This window comes from Podarcis filfolensis (genome assembly GCF_964270895.1).
Source record: "Podarcis filfolensis genome assembly, chromosome: 1".
Lineage (NCBI taxonomy): Eukaryota > Metazoa > Chordata > Lepidosauria > Squamata > Lacertidae > Podarcis > Podarcis filfolensis.
In genome coordinates, this window is record NC_139604.1 from 27412800 (window position 1) to 27429708 (window position 16909).

The following is a 16909-nucleotide window of genomic DNA, read 5'->3' on the forward strand; positions in this document are numbered from 1 at the left end:
TTTTGTAACTAGTTCACAACTCTACTTCCACCCACTCAGAAAATAATGTTTGTGTGGTTGCTTTGTGGTTGTTGTTTTTTTAGCTTAAGGTTTGCTTCTTCCTAGAAAAAAAAAGCCCCATTTTTTTTGCTATGTGATGATTGGCCTCATAGCTGGTTTTGTGCTAATCTTAAAGCAATAGAACATATGACCATTAGGTCTGACCTGGAACAGCAAGAGCTGTGTCCATGACCAAAAAGCACAGTTCCTTTCAACAGTGGGCAGTACTATGATGACAGAGATGAAGGTAATGAGGATCTGATTGGCCGAGATGACCCATGTGACTCGGCCAATGCAGGAAGTGTTGCCTTACAGTGACATCATCGTGTAGCCATCATATTCAATATTTGGACTGAGGTCATTTAGTGGAAGAGAAGAAAGCTCTGCGAATGAGTAAAAAGGCACTAAATGGAGAAACAGAATGAAAGACAACTCAAAGGAGGCAACATTCTCAGAAGTAAGGGAGTTTCTAGGAGACATCTCATTGAAAACGCAGCTTTTGCCCTGAAACCCAAAACAGATGCCCATCTAGTAGTGACTGGAACAATGGGCTAAACCAAGGTTCTCTTACCTTGAAATAGTCTTTTGTGTGTCAGCACTGACATACCCTCTAACACGTTGAGTCCCCAAATCGGGAGACACGTCTTTGTGACTTGTATGAGATCAGAGAGCCCAAAAGACACACTTTTTTCAGGGCTGTGCTTTCATGGTGTCCCAAAACACATGTTTTAGGGTGCCATGTCAGATCACAACCCTGAAAAGCAGAATTTTTTTCTGGGTAACATCTCAGCACGAAATCACGTGAGATCAATGACCAAAATGACCACCGTGCTCTCATGGGAAAAACAGGATGTTCCTATTTTTTCCAGAACACTTGCGGGGTATGCACTTAGTCCTGGCAGATGTGTGGTACATAAATGCCTTCAGTCATGCGCCTTGGAGTTAGCGGACCAGGCTTCTTGGCCAAAGCGTGCGTACATCTGGCACTTTGAGCTCTCACGCTTTCTAAAGCAACTGGAACACCCTGATGGCTGAGGCCTGGATCTAGAAGAGGCTCGACCACCGCATGACCCCTCTGTTGTCAAGAATATGGCGAGAGGCGGAATAAGACTGGGATTCGCATCTTTTACCAATTTGTGGAGGATGACTGTTGGAAGTGGAAAGCCCCTTGTACTCATGGAGGCTTCCTGTGCTTTTTGGAACCCCAATCTTCTGGGGTTCTAAAATGTGTGGGGAGCCTCCATTAAGTATGAGAAGGTCCTTGCTTCAGACCTGTAGCCCATGGAGGGCTGATAACAAGACAAAGAGGACATGCTGGAAGGAGAGGGACTTGGCCGCATACCTCTCCTGTCTCTTGTGCGCTTGCTTAATATATGGATAATGTGAACGCCTGAACAGAGGCTATGGATGGAGTATCAGATGGTTCTATTTGTACATCATAAAGTGCCAATCTGCCATGATAGTATTTGCAATGATGTATGAACGCCTTCCATCATATAACAAGCCACTGTGATTACATTAGTGTTCGGGTGAGTCAATTACGTCCAGGGGTCCGGCACACTTCTCTGCGCCTCCTCTGACCCTTCCCAAAGACCTTTGACTCAGCAGAGCGTAAAACACAGCGGAAGTAGAAGCTTGAAACGTTCTGTCGTGTGGTGGCAATAACTCAGGCTGACACGCAGCTCTCCTTATCTTAAAGTCTTTATTCCTTAGCAAAACACAATAGCTATAAATCTCCTGCCTGGCGAGAGTTCGCCCATGTTGCTCCTTTCTCCATAGAGCAAACACGCAGACTGAAAGAACACAGAGAAACCACTCCCTTTCCGTGTTCTATGCCCGCCCTCAGAATGTGAGGCGTCATCACTCAGAACTCTTAACCCTGTAAGTTCTGAGCCTCTATTAACACCCCCTCTCGAATCACGTTCTGAGGGGACTTCTGAGTGTTCAACACCTTCCCCATTGCCTTCCGCCCCTTCCTGGCATCGTTGTTAGGCACCTGTTGAACCTCACAAACCTCAGGTTCGCACTGTGCGAAACCAACCCACGCATTTGTGACCTGAAACCTCTCAGGTGGAATTCCCTTTGTTGCCCGTGAAGACCGCCTGGGCACAAACTGGGATTCTTCTCTTGACCCACTGGGGCCAGCAAGTGTGTCTTCCTCATCAGACTCCCCCTCTGACTTGACACGTCTGTGAGCTTTCTCCATTATGCGCACAGGAGATGAGGGCTCACTCTTGGACACTCCTTTCACAACCTGTGGAGACGCCTCCCCCTGGTCCTGATCCTGATCATCGACCAGATCACCATTACCTGGCTCTCCCTCCTGCTCAGATTCGGATTCAGACAGACAATCTGAGACAGTGTCATGGCTGACTTTGCGCCTTGAACTATTTCCCTGCTGCTCTTTGAACTCAGCATGCTTGCTGACCAGAAGCTTGGTCTGATCACCTTCTGGGTACGCAAACCTCCACCCCTTGGTCGCGGGTTCATACCCACAGAAGATCATTTCCTGGTACCTTGGACCACCTTCTTGCTGCAACCACTTTGGTACAGGCACCATGGCCCTGCAACCAAACGAACGGAAGAAATGCACCTGTGGCTTCTGTCCGTTGAGCAAGAAATATGGGGTGTCACCTACCACTGCATTGTAGCACCTGTTCATCGTGAAATTGGCCGTCTTTACCGCCTCCCCCCAAAAACTGTGAGGCAAACCAGAGTCATCCAGTAGAATCTCGGATGCTCGAACCAGGGCTTTACTCCTAAGCTCTGCCACGCCACTCTTCTGAGGCGAAGACACCTTGTGACGTATCCTCCTCTGGCGAAAGAAACCCTTTAGAGCAGACCCAGTAACCTCTGAACCACGGTCAAACTGGAAACCTTGCACCTCGGTGGAGAACCTCTGTTCCACCTCTGCAACCCAATCTTTGATCAGTTGCGCTGCTTCCTCCTTAGCTTTCAGCGTGAAAGCCCATGCGTTCCTAGTATAATCATCTGTCAGCACCATCAGCCACTTGGCCTTGCCCAGACTTGGCTGTGGCATACCTATAAGGTCTGCATGCACAAGCTCAAAAGGCCTTGTGGTCACTCTCTCCACTCTGGGGTGGCTAAATCCCTTGTTTCTGGCTTTCCTGCAAGCCTTGCAATTCAAAGGTTTACCACACTCTTTTACCTTGCAACCTTTGGTGCACTCTGATAACATCTGGACGTCCTCACAGGACCCATGTGACATCCTCTTGTGCCACACGCAAGCACACGACACATGAGTGTGATCAGTGGCTTTCCCAACATTCCCCTCACCCTCCAGTGGTGTTTCCAAAACAAAGAGGTTGTTTTGATTTCTCTCAACACGTACCAGTTGCTTTCCACCTCTGGAAATTGTACAAACATTGTTTTCAAAACTCACAGAATATCCCTCCTGTAAAAGACAAGGTACAGACAGCAGGCAATGTTTTAACTCAGGGAGAACATAAACCTTCACTTCAGCCTGTAAAAAAGAGACAAACATGTTAGAAACATGGGTTATACGGCCCTGTGAACCTGTAGCAAATCTAACTGTTTTCTCAGTGGAAACAGCTTTGCAGTTCCACATTCGTCCATCAGGTGGCGCTGATACCAAATGGGCATTCGCAGCTGAGTCAACAACCCAACGTAGGACTCTCCCCCCTCTGGAGTTGTCCTTGCAGGTGTTGTTGTTGTCCAAAACCACCATCGAAGCAGTCAGCTGATAAGCCTTTTCTTCCCCTTCCGGCCGACCCTGGGACTTTCCACGCTGGCCTCTTCTCCCGGGCTGGTTCCCATGGGAAACGACCTTGGGCGCATCCTGCCTTGGCTCCTTTGCTCTCTGTGGGCAGCTTCTGCGCAGGTGCTCCGGAGAACCGCAAACAAAACAGCGACGAATGGAAAACTTTGCAAATTTGCCTTTGGTCTTTTCTGCCCCCCCAACCTTTCCAGCAGCACTCCTCCTTGAGGCTTTTCTGCCGTTGGGAAAATGGCTTTTGGCTTCTGCTGCGGTTTCTCTGCAAACCCCTTCCAGCTCCTGCCAAACAGCCTGGGCACTCTCAAGACCCTTGGAATGGCCTTTCTGGCCTGCACCCCCAAACTTAGGTGCACAGCCTGCAGAGGAACAGCTTGCCACTGCTTTCCTCTTTCCAGCTTTCAGCAGCTTCCCAGCACACGGCTGCTCATCTCTCTGGCGTGTCAAAGCATCGCAGCAGCTTTCAGACACGGCTTCAGCCCACTTTGGGCTTTCTGGGCATTCCTCAGCTTCTGTGCAGCATCTGGCCCCCTCTGGGCGTTGCTCAGCCCCTCTTGGACTTCCAGCCCCTCCTGGGCTTGGTGCTTTCTCAGAGCAATTCTCAGCCCCCTCTGGCCTGGCTCCCACTGCTTTCTTCAGTGCCTGCCTTCTCTCGGCCCAGGGCTTGCTCCCGTCCACCTTATCAAAAGGGATTGACGACTCCTGGCTGTCTGCCATCTCTCCCCGGGGGCCCAGCTTACTTACAGGTACCTCCCGGTCCGGCAGATCCTTCCCAGCGAGCTCCCTTCGCTCTAGCTGGCACCAGCTACTCCTTAGCTGGCCTTTGGTTGCTCCTCAGCCGATTCTGCCTGCAGTTTCACTTTCCCAGCGTCTCATCGGCTGGCCTTTGGCTGCAGCTCTTCTCACACGCACGAACGTTGCTTATCTTTATTGCTGATCTCCCATAACCTGTTCGGGTGAGTCAATTACGTCCAGGGGTCCGGCACACTTCTCTGCGCCTCCTCTGACCCTTCCCAAAGACCTTTGACTCAGCAGAGCGTAAAACACAGCGGAAGTAGAAGCTTGAAACGTTCTGTCGTGTGGTGGCAATAACTCAGGCTGACACGCAGCTCTCCTTATCTTAAAGTCTTTATTCCTTAGCAAAACACAATAGCTATAAATCTCCTGCCTGGCGAGAGTTCGCCCATGTTGCTCCTTTCTCCATAGAGCAAACACGCAGACTGAAAGAACACAGAGAAACCACTCCCTTTCCGTGTTCTATGCCCGCCCTCAGAATGTGAGGCGTCATCACTCAGAACTCTTAACCCTGTAAGTTCTGAGCCTCTATTAGCATGATAGTATTTGCAATGATGTATGAACGCCTTCCATCATATAACAAGCCACTGTGATTACATTAGTTCCTCTGGCTCTCTTGGCATCATGGAAGGCACACACACCTTTAGAATCTCGGTAGCAGAAAGCAACAACCTTTGGCTCAGGACACAGCGAGCAGAATAATTTGGTCTGCCTTCTGAATGGCCAAGTGAAAAGAAAAGAAAAGAAAGTACAATCCAGCCAATTGTTAAAGAAAACCGCTCCTAGGGCAGTACGAAGCTGTACTCAGCAGTCCTGCCTAGTTGTGTTTCTCAGGGGTTCAGTAGCTCTTGTTCTGAAAGGGCTCAAGGAAAATGTACTTGAAAAGTTATTAATGCTCCTCCAAATTGCTACCCAGCCACACAAAGTTTTCTCCTGCAATGCCATGCTGTAAATCAAATATAACACGAGAAGCTAAGTTGTATTGGGAAGAAAACTTGCCAGATGAAGATCCAGGACTACTACTTTTTTTTTAGCAGAGAAAGGAAACATGGAAAACACAGTAATATATTCTTACAAAAGTTGGGTGCCTGCCTCTCTCTCTGCTGAGCAGTGGCAAGAGCCCATGGGGTTTCCGGCACTCACCCAGGGTCTGTATCCTTTGGAGAATGGAAGACACAGTGGAGACAGTTGTGGCCTTAAGAAATATGCATGGAGCGAGTCCAGATCTTACAGCATGGTCCTTTCAAGAGGGGCTTGTACCCTCACAGAAGTGCAGCCATGGAATCCAAGGCCTCTCTCCCAGCCAGCCTGCAGCCAACCTCCCCAAATATGAATCCCAGACCTTCTTCCTTCTTCTTCCCAGCAACCTTTGCTTGAAACTCCCTTTTCCTGTCACCTCAAACACACACCCATCACACTGGTAACATCTGACTCCCTAGGCCAAAGGATTCTCGGATGGCCCATTAATACCTTTTGTCATGTTAATAGACTTGCTCTTCACTAAACCAGCCAGGCTGGTTTGCATAAGCCAGCCCAGGGATTCCTCTGCAGCTGGTATTTCTCCCTTCACATCCCAAATAATCAGAATCCTGGCATTTATTATTTTATAGAGTTTTGGGGGTCCCCTCTCCCAAATCTGTAACAATATAATACTCACAGAATAGATTTACCACAAAAGGTTTTCACGGTAAAGAAAAGAAAGGTCTAAGGTCTAAGGTTGACAATGGTTTCAAGTTTCATTTGAGTGGCCTGGGGCAAGTGGCTGATTCTGCTTCATTTATTTATAAAAATGTGATTGGCATCTTACTCTGGAGAGCTGTTGTGAAAATGCTAAGGCAGGTGAGGGTAGCCAATGGGTCTCAAACCCTTGGTGAGACGGGATCTGGCAGATTGAGCAGATGAGATCAATAGTGGGTCAAACTGTCAAGAAGGCAGTTTCTGCATGTTCTTTCTTCCCATCATTCCTCTGCATCCAACCATTCCATGACATTCCTGGTTGGAACTGGAGTCCAACAGCATCTAGGCAGCACCCAGCTGCAGAAGGTCAGACTAGACATTTCTTTCAGGGAAGGCAATCAATCACACAAATCATCCATCAGACTACGCAGAAAGGACCTGCCTTTAATTAGCATTAGGAACCATTCTAATAACTAAACATTAAAACTTGTTATATATTATTGGCAGACATCTCGACTGACATCTGGACTTGTTGCATTTTATAGATTAGTATTGTATATAAATAACTGGCAGATATCTCAAATGACAGACGGCTCGATTGTTTTCATAATGCTGCCCTCTTAAAACCATGTTGTGTGTAATGATACCTTTGGTTTCCCCGCAAAAAAAGTCAGTCCCCTGCAGAGCTCTGAAGTATATATAAATCCAGCAATCGAGAAATAATGCTGAATAGTAACCCCTGGCAAGTGTAAAAGAAAACCCACCAGACAAATCCAGACAAATAACATTTATCTCTGTGTGCTGTGACCCACTGTGAACAAAAAAGCAGCCGTCCACTCAGGATGCTGTGTAGGCAGTTCTTTGAAATGGAAGAATGCTTGTATCCAGCACTCAGAGGTGGCATGTGCCTCCTCACGCTAGATTTGGAACTGTGCACACAGCACTAACATGATTGACTCAATTTCCCTTCCCATCAGTGCATCAGGTTGGACTCACTTTTTCCTCTGATTCAGGTGACCATCGCCAGCAGAGCTGGCAGTTCCACATAGCCATCAGGCTGAGAAATGCAGCCAGAAACCCATATATACCTGCATATGGTATATACGGCCCAGTATACCTGAAGGAGGGGATGCAGGTGGCGCTGTGGGTTAAACCACAGAGCCTAGGACTTGCTGATCAGAAGGTCGGTGGTTCGAATCCCTGCGACAAGGTGAGCTCTCGTCGCTCAGTCCCTGCTCCTGCCTACCTAGCAATTCGAAAGCATGTCAAAGTGCAAGTAAATAAATAGGTACCACTCCAGTGGGAAGGTAAACGGCGTTTCTGTGCGCTGCTTTGGTTCGCCAGAAGCGGCTTAGTCATGCTGGCCACATGACCCGGAAGCTGTACGCCGGCTCCCTCAGCCAATTAAACGAGATGAGCACCACAACCCCAGAGTCGGCCACGACTGGACCTAATGGTCAGGGGTCCCTTTACCTTTACAATACCAGAAGGAGCGCCTCCACCCCCATCGTTCAGCCCAGACACTGAGGTCCAGTGCCAAGGGCCTTCTGGTAGTTCCCTCCCTGTGAGAAGTGAGGTTACAGGGAACCAGGCAGAGGGCCTTCTCGGTAGCGGCACCCGCCCTGTGGAATGCCCTCCCATCAGATGTCAAGGAAATAAACAACTATCTTACTTTTAGAAGACATCTGAAAGTAGCCCTGTCTATGGAAGTTTTTAATGTTTGAGGTTTTATCATGTTTTTAATATTCTGTTGGGAGCCACCCAGAGTGGCTGGGGAAACCCAGCCAGATGGGCAGGGTATAAATGAATGAATGAATGAATGAATGAATGACTAACTAACTAACTAACTAACTAACTAACTAACTAAAGACAGACAGCACAAAGGGAGATCACTTTTGCATGCCCATATTTCTGAATCATGGGGCTCGATTTGCTTTGGAAAGCACAATGGCGAACGGTGCACCATCATTTAATTTGTGGGAGGAGGGAACTAACTGCAGCTTCTACGCAGCATCCTGAAAGCAAATTTCTTGAAGAGGGACTTGGGTTCATCTGTCAGTCTCTTTATTGGAGAAGCTAAATAGATTTGTATGCAAAGTGTCATTGGCATTCCACAGTGGAGATGACCGGGAGTGGGGGTGGGAATCCATTCTATTCTTAGGAACAGTGGCTTAATCAGAAGCAACTGTATTCTCTTTAAAAGGCACATGTCAATATGTGGCATGTGCACTGTGGAAAAATAATTGCACAAATTAAGCGGTACTCAAGGAGAAAAATGAAACACCCCCCCACCCCAAAGCCTCCAAAGCCTTCCAGGCCTGAAGCCCATATCTATAATGAACGGAGGCAGAAAGGTAGCACCAGATATGCAAATTATAATACATCGATTTAATATAGTTATGGGTTTGAATCCAGAGCAGCTGAGCCTCCAAAAAACACAAGGAAAAACAAAATAGAAACACAGGCTGAATGTGGGATACAATTAACTCTTGGTTGACCTTGCTCCAAATGGATGCTTCCCCCCCTTTTTTTCGAGGCGCTTGTGTATTTGAGAAGAACAGACGCAAGCCGCAATATTCCATGGTTGTAAAAGGATAGGGGCCCTCCTGTGCAGGAGGGGGTGGGACAAGAGGCAGAGTCTGGCAGCCTAGTGGTGTGATGTGGTGGGGGACAGAGGCAGGGCCAACATGGGCCAGAGTCAAATGTGCTCTTCATGTGTTGGATTTTTTTACCTGGAAGCTGGGTTCCCTACCCCTCCACAGTGCTCTGAATATTATGTCTTGGAGGCGTATGAAATCGGCTGTTGTTATACAGTCATACCTCGGGTTACAGCCGCTTCAGGTTGCGTTTTTTCAGGTTGCAGACCGCCGAAACCCGGAAGTACCGGACTGGGTTACTTCTGGGTTTCGGTGGTCGTGCATGTGCAGAAGCACTAAATTGCACTTTGCGCGTGTGCAGAGGCACCGAATCGCAACTCGTGTGTGTGCAGACGCGGGTTGCGAATGCTGCATCCTGCATGGATCACGTTTGCAACCCAAGAGTCCACTGTATAATGCTACTAATGAATGTTTTTGCACACAATTACCATATTTTTTCGTGTATAACAGGCCCCCATGTATAAGACAGCCTTATACCTTGGACCACAACAAAAAAAAATGGGGGGGGGAATTGTCCAAAGTCGTTGAGCTTTTTTTTGGGGGGGGGGACACAGATAGCCACAGAGCCACAGCCAACAATCATCTATACAGCTCGCCGCCAAAAGACCACCTGCCCACTAAACACAACCACAGCCAATTGCACGCACACCTTGTCACTGCTGTAAATCAACCGCCCAATTGCTGCAGGCAATCATCAACAGGCCTTGCCGCAGCAAACAATCACACGCCCAATCAATGCTGCCAATCTCCTGCTGGCTGCTGCCACCAATCGCCTGTCTGCCCTCTGCTATCCGTGTATAAGATGACCTGCAATTTTTGCCTATTATTTCTAAGGAAAAAATATCATCTTATACATGGACAAACAGGGTAAATAGTGAGACAGGTGTCAGCCACCGGGTGTGGCAGAAGGAGACTTCCCGAAAGAAGTTAATGGAATTCATCATACATTAATTATAGCTGGAATTTCCTGTCCAGGCTCTTGCAATTTATGTCTAGCCGGGAGCCTATCCCCTTTCAATATTTTGAATCTCCAGGAAGGAACACTGTCTAGGGCAGATTTCATGCATTGCTGGAAGGCTGGATTTGATACCACTGAGCCTGCAGAGCGTGTTTCAATGCGGATGGAGACAATTCTTCAGATACTTTGACCAGGGCCCAAAGAAGAGTGACACTAGCGAGGCCAATGGGATATTACACTTGTGCTGTTCTCCAACAGTAGATTAGGCTGAATAACTGGCCCCAAGTCAGCCTGTGAGCGTGACTTAAGTGAGGATTTGAACCCGGGTCTCCTGGGTCCAAGATGGGCACTTTAGCCACTGTACCACACTGGCTGTTAGACTTTGATATGGATCCATAATATACAACAGCAGTATCCATGACACTCACACAGCTAAATGGTCAGGGAAGGAAATAAACCTGAGGTTTAAGTGTTTAGACAATTGATCTTTCTATTTTATTACTTTTACATGCTAGCTTTCTTCCATACATATCAGACCCCCACAAGGCAGCGTGAAGCAGCCCCCTCTGCCGCATGACACACCTGTGGGAACGCTGGTAAAATGCAAACCTGGGTGGAATCCATATATATATATAAAACGCTGTGAAAATGAATATATTGAATTTGCCATTAGCTCACAGGTGCCATCTAATGGAGAGCCAGTGTGGTGTAGTGGTTAAGAGCGGTAGTATTGTAATCTGGTGAACCGGGTTCGCTTCCCTGCTCCTCCACATGCAGCTGCTGGGTGACCTTGGGCTAGTCACACTTCTCTGAAGTCTCTCAGCCTCACTCACCTCACAGAGTGTTTGTTGTCGGGGAGGAAGGGAAGGAGAATGTTAGCCGCTTTGAGACTCCTTCGGGTAGTGATAAAGCGGGATATCAAATCCAAACTCTTCTTCTTCTTCTAATGTCACACTTGTATATTGCACTTAAAATGCACTGAAAACGTTATAATTGCAGCTGCATAGCTGAGTCCCTGCATAACTTCAGGTGGCCTCATGTGTCTTCAGAACACAGACGGGAACATTTAATGGCTACTGAATAGTGGCATGATAATAACGAACCTAGCAGACAGATTTGGGCCTACATGTCTATATAATTTTCTTTGTTAGTCCCCCTGTATGATTTCTAATAGTTTTAAATAATATATTTTTTTTGGGGGGGGGGTTCTTCTTCTTCTGGCAACCGGATGAATCTAGTAATTTTACAGACCACATAGCTTTTAATCACCCAGTTTCAATTTTCACGGGGCATGGAAAACAATGACTGTACTAGAATGTATAACATAGTGTAGGAAGTTGCGTATTGATTTGTGGGGTGGGGGGAGAAAAAGATATTAAAAGCCAAGCTTTGCAGCTTTTCTCTGCGATTGTCTAGGGGCCTTGGGTTATAAGTGGAAAGAGCTTAATTTTCGACAACAGCATTGTTTGTGACAGTGTTCGAAAGCTACTTCTGTGAGGTTTCTCCTTCTACTTAGGACTCTCTTCTCTATTTCGTTCAGTTATTGGCTCATAATTCCTAAGCACTACGAAAGTCATAGACTGAAGATTTTACTCAATGAACTCGAAGTGTGCTACATAAGCTGGAGATTTAAGGAGATTTTTTTTTTAAAAGCCACACACATGGATATGGAAGAGGAACAGGATTGTAAAGAAGAAAGGAGGTGAGTTTGGTGAATGTATGGGAAGGCCTTTTGGAATGAGAACACCATACCCTCCAACATTTCAACAATGACAAATAGGGACGTCCTATTCTATTATGAAGGGACTCTGTGGGTTAAACCACAGAGCCTAGGACTTGCCGATCAGAAGGTCAGAAGGTCGGTGGTTCGAATCCCCACGCCGGGGTGAGCTCCCGTTGCTTGGTCCCTGCTCCTGCCAACCTAGCAGTTCAAAAGCACGTCAAAGTGCAAGTAGATAAATAGGTACCGCTCTGGCGGGAAGGTAAACGGTGTTTCCGTGAGTTGCTCTGGTTCGCCAGAAGCGGCTTAGTCATGCTGGCCACATGACACAGAAGCTGTACGCCAGCTCCCTCGGCCAATAAAGCGAGATGAGCACCACAACCCCAGAGTTGGCTATGACTGGACTTAATGGTCAGGGGTCCCTTTACCTTTACCTATTCTTTTATTATTGTGATTATGATTATTCCCCACCCATCTGATTGGGTTGCCCCAGCCACTCTGGCCGGCTTTCAATGTATATAAAAACATAATAAAACATTAAGCATTAAAAATCTTCCCTATGCAGGGCTGCCTTCAGATGTCCTCTAAAGGTTGTATAGTTATTTATCTCCTGGGCTCGGGGTTGCATAACTGCATACGCCCCAACATTTCTCCAATAAAAATAGGGATGTCCTAAGGAAAACTGGGACATTCCGGGATCAAATCAGAAACTGGGGCAGCTTCTGTAAATCTGGGACTGTCCCTGGAAAACAGGGACACTTGGATGGTCTGGGACATAGGAAGATGTGGAGCAAGACCAGGATTGGTGTGAAGAGTCAGGTTGAGCACTGCCAAGGGAACCAGGACTCAGGAGGGGCCCTCACTTGCTCAGTTAGAAGGATAAAGAAAAAGAAGCCCCATCCCTCACTGGTCCAACTTGTCGTACATCCGCCCCCCCCCCCCGCCGGGCCTAGTTCCCACCCACCACAGCCAGCATGTCAGACCGTTGGCTCCATCCTCTACATCCCTCCTTTGCCTGAGCTCTGAGTAAGTGTCAAGGAAATCCTTCTTCTCAGAGTCTGGCATTTTGGGTGAGGTGGCCAGGAGAACTCCTGAACTACTGCCTTAGTTTGCCTTGGTGAATAGGAAAGTTTTAAACTTAGATTTTTTATATATATTCTTTAAAAAGCGTCTCACTTTCTCCCACATAATTAAAAAATAGTCGGTGCCCCGAAATGTAGTTTGTACACAGAAAATGGCCGAAAACAGCCACACTGCGGTGAAATTCCACATCCTGAAGGACAGGCTGCTGAGTTTTCCTTCGACACCTCTTTAAAGCCCATACTTCATTTGTATCCAGCTTGAACTTTTGCCCTGTTCCCCATCCTCAACGAATTAATAGCGATGTGCACTGCGTGTATGAAAATATATGGTTGAATCAGTATAATAAACCTGTTCTTAGTCAACTCTGGGAAATGAAGTGGTTTTAATCTTGCCTGTACATGGCCCTTAAATTAGAGTTCTAATGGGAATTAATACCTCATTAATTCCTTACAAGGATGAGCCCTGGCACTGAAAATAGATTCTAGCCCTGGCGAGTCCTGGCACAAATTAAAGCTCGGAGGGTGGCAAGGGGGAAAAAAAGCAAATTGAGGCTGACTTCTTCAGATGGAAGAGCGCTGGAAACAAGAACCTTTTGAAAAGATTGTAAAATAATAGGAAAAAGGAAAGAGGATAAAGAATGAGATTAGAGTCGAGCATGTCCAGCAGGAGTCCCAATTTGGCTCACGAGGCCATTTTCCCCAAGCTGCACACCCCTGTCCTACACCTGACATCACGCATGACATTGCATGTGGGGCAGGTGAAGACAAAGCTCGCAGCCGAAAGTGGGGCTTGCAGATGCTGCCAACCAGTTTCACTGACAGCCCCTGCAACCCCTGTGCCTTTGCCTGTGTGGCTCAGTTTCAAACTGTGCAGGCAAAGTAAAATGCTTCACTTGACATCAAGGTCAAAGTCAGGTGTTTGACAGGTCAGTAGTCCCAGACACCTATCAATTTGGCCCACACAGGTTGCAGACCCTTCAAGTGTCCCTATTTTCCAGGGACAGTCCTGGAATTACAGACACTGTGGCAGTTTCTGATTTGAACCTGGAACGTCCTGCTTTTCCTTAGGACATCCCTATTTTCATGAGAGAAATGTTGGAGGGTATGGAGTTATGTGACCCCTGAGCTAAGGAGATAAATAACCATACAGCCTTTAGAAGACATCTGAAAGCAGCCCTGTATAGGGAAAGGTTTTGTTTTTTTTAAATTATTTTTTAAATGCTTTTATATATGTTGGAAGCTACCCAGAGTGGCTGGGGCAACCCAGTCAGAGGCGCGGGGCACAAATAATAAAATTATTACTATTATTATTATTACAGTGGTACCTCAGGATGCAAACGGGATCCGTTCCGGAGCCCCATTCACATCCTGAAGCGAACGCAACCCGTGACTGTGCATCTGCGTGTGTGCGGGTCGCAATTTGCCGCTTCCGCGCATGCGCTTGATGTCATTTTGAGCATCTGTGCATGCACGAGTGGCGAAACCCAGAAGTAACGTGTCCCGTGATTTCCGGGTCGCCGCGGAGCGCAACCTGAAAGCGCTCAACCTGAAACGTATTCAACCGGAGGTATGACTGTATTATGGAATAGGACGTCTCTATTTTCACCGGAGAAATGTTGGAGGGTATGGAGTTGGGGGAGATCAGGATCTGTCCTGTCGGCTGGATCCAGTTCCCTACCCATGTTCTAAACTCTGTAACTTTATCCCGGTGCAAAGTTGGTTGATGCCAGAGCTGCTTTCAGACAAGCTGCACTTTTGGAGACGACAGGTGTGCTGATTCCCCATACCTGGCAACCATGTGGAAAAAAACAGTGCTCTCCAGGCTGCTTTCCCAAATTGTGAGGCTCAGGAGTGGCACAGCTTGGGGCAGTGTCTGTCACACAGAGGTGATGGGTTGGATGAGCCTGTTCGAGGTACCTTTTGGTATGTCTAGTTTAATGCTGCAGCGGTAACATCTGGAAGCTGTTGTCCGGAAAGCCAGCGGCAGGAGAAGATGAAATAAACCAGGCAGTGCCTTTGACAGAGTGCAGCTTGCACATGTAACTTTCGATCACACCCTTGTGGTATTTAGTGTTCATTTTAAAAACATCATTCCATCGATGGCTGAGAGATGCAAACACGCCTAGCTATGATGAGACACATTCCTGGTAATCCTCCTAGAAGAAAGCAATATTACACCCCAAAACGAAACCCCAAATTTTAGCTCATGCCCAGTTTTCAGCCGGGAAGCAGCCTGTCACAGGATGTCTGAATGCTTGGCACTGTCTTCACAGATACCAGCTGAAAATGTGGCTTGTCTCGAGTGCCCTGGCCTGGTAGCAGCAGCAGCCGTGGGCATTGGGCGCCATATGTGTTTGATTACTTGCAGCATGTTCTATGTTGGGGGAACAAAAAGCTGATCCAAGGCCTGCACAGTTACTGCAGATGGCGACACAGCAGTCATCTGTCATTAGGGGTCAGCTCAGGAGAGACTTCATGCCTGCTTTATCCCTCCATGCCCCCCAGGAGCTGGTACCACAAGTAGCAACCGTTTTAGATTACAGTTTTGACATTTAAATCTATAAATGGTTCCAATCTCCCCCTTCCCCCACCCAAATCGGCTTGCATGTCAAGTATCATCTCAGATTCTCCCACGCTGAATGGGATGATCCAACTAATCTCGCAGGGAAAATAACTACACTAGTATTAAGAGATCTTTGGTTTCCAGAGTATTTATGTTCGGGCCCTAGAACAAAATGTGTTATCCGGATGCGTAAAGTTTATATAAGAGAGCTCCAGCCCTTTATTTTCTTCCTTCTTCCTTCTTGGTTATTATTTATAAAAATGCACAATGCATGTGATCAGAACAGTGTGGGAAGAAAGGTGCATATTGCCTCTCTTTCACTTCCTATAGAATTACTATAGATTCCCACTAGTAATTCATTTATTTTGGTGCCCGCTAAATAATTTTTTTGTTTTTGTTTCAGCAAGCCTACCCAGAAATGTGACATTAACATGTCAATGTCAATGTTTTATTTTAATACACCGCTGTATTAAAACCGCTGATTATTATTTTTTGGTAAATTTTTAGATCAACTTCTTTTTAATATTTGCATTCATTGATTTTTTTTAAAAAATGAGTATTGTAGATTGCTCCATGTAAACTCCATAGAGGTTGTCATCATCGATTACATGGTATGTACATTTTGTTAAATAAATTGTGTGTGTGTGTGTGTGTGTGTGTGTGTGTGTGTGTGTATGGCCATTTTATGGAAGTTTCTAAAAAGCTGGGTATAAATACATAAAATAAATACATAGAGTAACTTGACAAAAAGCACTAAAACAAATACTTTCAAAGAAATGCCATATGATAGCCTCATTGCATTAGTGGGTGGAAGGTTAACTATTCAAAGACTACAAGATAATTGCAGGGAGAGTTTAAAAAGATCACGACAGCAGAAGCTGCAAAGCTCTAGCATTCAAATGTTTGAAGACAACAAAACGTTACATTTTGTAGGAGATCACTGTACTTGGTGTTCTACCCTAACACCCCATGAATTTTGTTTTTGAAACCGTTACTGTGCAACCCTATTTATTTATTTAATTTGTTAGTCACTTTATCTTGCCCAGGACAACCCAAAGTGACATACAACCCTATGCAAGTCTACTCTGAAGCAATCCCAATTGAGTTCAATGGAGCCAACTCCTAGGTAGAACAGCTGATTCCATTTCTCCTATTACTACATTGAACTGTTTGGCAGAGGGCATTTTGTTCAGCGCTTGCAGACTACAGCATGCAGTTGATGTTTCCGGAGTTACACAAATGCACAGTGCATTGTATTTGTAAAGGCAACAAGTGATTCTATCCCCATTTCCCTACTTTACTATAGCTAACAAACCTGACCCAGGACTCTTGCTGTCCCACAACCAATGTATGTCCATCCACGTTTTGTTAGCATACATGAAACCAGGACCATCTTTCACGATGTCTTTTCATTTTGAGGGTTTTAGTGCTGCCACTTCAGTACTGAGACTGACTTCTCCCCACTACCAAGTGCTTGTGGATTACGTATTGAACCTGGGCTAGGGAACCAGATATGTTTGTGCATTTTGTAAATTTGTAAGCTGCGTCGCCTGCTCAGTTGGTTTTTTTTTTAAAAAAAACATGCTTTGTAGTAATTAATTTATTTTGACTTTGCTGTTATTTTTATTGATTATAATTTATTAATGATTTGTTATAATTGCTGG

The 16909-nt window shown here is 46.3% G+C and overlaps 1 protein-coding gene and 1 long non-coding RNA gene across 5 annotated transcripts in view; one reads left to right on the forward strand and one right to left on the reverse strand.

The window, feature by feature from the left end:
- B3GALT1 (beta-1,3-galactosyltransferase 1) overlaps window positions 1-16909 on the reverse strand; it is a 335884-nt gene that overhangs the window by 24070 nt on the left and 294905 nt on the right. The window lies entirely within an intron of this gene.
- Window positions 11547-16685, forward strand: LOC310745399. The gene is made up of 3 exons (XR_014540112.1): window positions 11547-11582; window positions 15811-15856; window positions 16292-16685. It is a non-coding gene; the product is annotated as an uncharacterized lncRNA (long non-coding RNA).